We start from the raw sequence: 2781 nt of genomic DNA on the forward strand, positions 1-2781 counted from the left end.
TCCCCCCTTCCCCCTTCCCCCTTTTTTAATAAAGCACTAAGGGGGGCTGCCCTGCCGGGGGAGCACGAGCTCCTCCTCGAGGCGGGGCCCTTGGTGAATCAGCCCGACGCCCGGGTCCGGCTTCAAACGAAGTGGGGCCGGGCCCTCGCGCACCGCGACAGGCAACAGCGTGCTCTGCGTCACGCCGAGCACTGGCTGACCCGCGTGATCCGTTGCGGGAGAGGGCGCGCTGCGGCGATTGCCGTCCACTTGGCCACCTCGCCCTGCGAGAGCTCCGCCACCTCGGTTCGAGGACCAGAGCTCCAGGCCTCCTTGGGTGCTTCAGCGACGGCGTTGGCGCCGAGCGCCGACGCGGTGGGAGGACCAGAGGGCAGCGGGAGGCCCGTCACCTCGCCACTGCTCAGGAGCTGCTCCAGGCGAGCCACCCGGTCGACCAGCCCGCCGCCGGGGGCACCGAGCGGCAGACGCGTCTCGCCGGCTCCGTTGCCGCCCGCTCCCCTCTGTTGCCGACGTAGCAATCTTTCCAGCGCCTCCTCCAGCGCCACCACCCGGCTCTTGACTCGGAGTAGTTTGTCGGTGGCGCCGCTCAAGAACGGGACAAAGACATACGCCTCCAACGCCCCGAGCCTGCAGGGCAGGTTGCCGCCAGGTGGCATGAAGCCAGCCGCGCCAACCCGCGTGCGATCACCACCGCTGCTTGTTTCGCCGCTGCTGCCGCTGGCCGGCTGCCCCTTGACCGCTTTGGGCGGCTCCGCCTCGACGCGCGCCCTCGCCGCCCGCTCCTCCCTCCTCGGAGCGAGCGAGACGGTCAACACACCAAATGAAGGCTCTGTGAGGTGGAACTGCTCGCTCTGCGGTGGAGCCAAGATCCAGCTCTTGGCCTTGATGCCCTCCGTGGCTTGGCGCGAGTGCTTGCGGAGGTCCATCCACAAGCTGGTCAGGAGCATGGAGCCACCTGCGTTTTCCAGCAGCCTGGCCGCGCTCTCCGAGAGCGCAGCAGTGGTGGCCGGCGTCGAAGAGCCATTTTGGGCGTCCTTGTTTCCTAGGGGTTGCTCGGCCACTGCCTTTGCTGGCGCCTTCGCCGCCGCCTTCTTCGCCTTCAGCGTCGGCTCTGGTGGCGCACATCGGTTGTTATCCTCGCCCACGAGCTTCTTCTCCGCCCGGCATCTGGCACAGCGACCCCGGTAAATCCCTGCCCTCCCATCCTTGAGCTGCCGGAGGTTGCCGTACGGACAGTTCGGGCACGACGGCCGCGCGGCGGCGCGCTCTGTCGGAGCAAGCTTCCCTCCCTCCTTTGGGCTGGAGGTGAGTTGAGAGCGCGCCAGCTCGGCCGCTCTCGAGCGAGCCAGCTCTGCAGCCACTGCCAGCGCCGCCTCCGCCTCCGCCCGCGCCAAATCCGACGCCTTTGCCCGCTCCTCCGCCGCCAGTGCTCGCTCCTCTGCTTGTTGCAGTGCCTGCCGACTCACTGTGGCAGCAGCGGCCGGCGCGTCCTCGACCCGCCGAAGGAGCGGCTCTTGCATCAGCTTGGCCGTCGCCGCTTCCACCTCGTACCGAGCCTTATTCCGAAAGCTCTTTGCAGCCGGAAAGCCAACGTTCGCGCCGGCCTGCTCCGCTGCCAATCGCTGCTGCATGAGCCACTGCCGCTGATGATGTGGCTGCTGCATGATTGCCGCTGCATCCTGATACTCGGACCGGTGGTGCTGGCGTTGCAAGGGCTTGGGCCTCGGGCGGCTGGCGGCAAGGCCCGTGGCCCGCTGATTGATATCAACGTTGGCGAATTCTCGCGCGTGCTCGCGCGGCATTCCGAGCGCCACGCCTGGGCGCTCGAGCCGCACCCGGCTTTACGGCCCGCCGCGCCAACACGACTTCCGCCGATTGGATCGGATCGATCGACAGTCTGGTGCGCGGGCCACAATGAATACGTCCCCAACCCATACTAGGGACCCGTAGCATATTGTCTGGTATCTCCACCCAAGGCCTCCAATCGGTCTGCGACGACCCCGTGAAGTCCCTCGTCCTAACCGGAGACGACCTTCGCGTGCCTCAGGGTCGGCCGGTCGCCAATGAAGCACATGCATGTGTGCTATTCGCTATTGGGTAGATATCTATCTGGTTGTGTGGTGCTGGGGGGTTTGGTGGCTGCCAGATAGTGTTAGTTGCTCTGAGAGTGGCAGATAGTGCCTGTTACCTAGGTATCTTGGTATCCTGGCTCACCCCCACCCTAGCGGCCCTCCTTGAGATGACGTCCAAGAACCGTTCACTCGTTCGACCGGCGGGTCGTCGGCAGTGAAGAGGTCTGTGCGCCGGTGTGCGGTGTCGCGGCGCGTTGTCGGAACGCCGCACCCCTCAGTCCTCACCTCCTCCCCCACACCAGCTTCTTTTAGCGCTTAGCCTTAGGCGTTTTGGGTTCCCCCGTAAAAGAGAAGGGGTCGTGGGCCCGCCCCGCCGTGCCCCCGGAGCAGGCGCACATCGCTTCCAGGGAGGGGGGCGCCCTTCTACTCACACCACATGCTGGGGGGGGGGTCCGACCCCCCCAGAGGCTTCACCACATGCTAGGGGGGGGGGTCATGGCCGAGGACCCCCCAGAGACTCGTGCTCGTGGTCAGACCCTCCGGGCCCTTGATTTTACGCCTCATTTCGCAGCATTTTCGAGGGGGAAAATCATCCTTTGGAGTAACATGAAGCCTTGAGACTGGTCAGATCTCCAAGATATTGGACTTTCAGCCACGATTTCACAACTTTGGGGGCAAAATCGGCTCTCTGGTGGCTATTCCTAACCCA

Source organism: Emiliania huxleyi (assembly GCF_000372725.1).
Source record: "Emiliania huxleyi CCMP1516 chromosome Unknown EMIHUscaffold_144, whole genome shotgun sequence".
NCBI lineage: Eukaryota > Haptophyta > Isochrysidales > Noelaerhabdaceae > Emiliania > Emiliania huxleyi.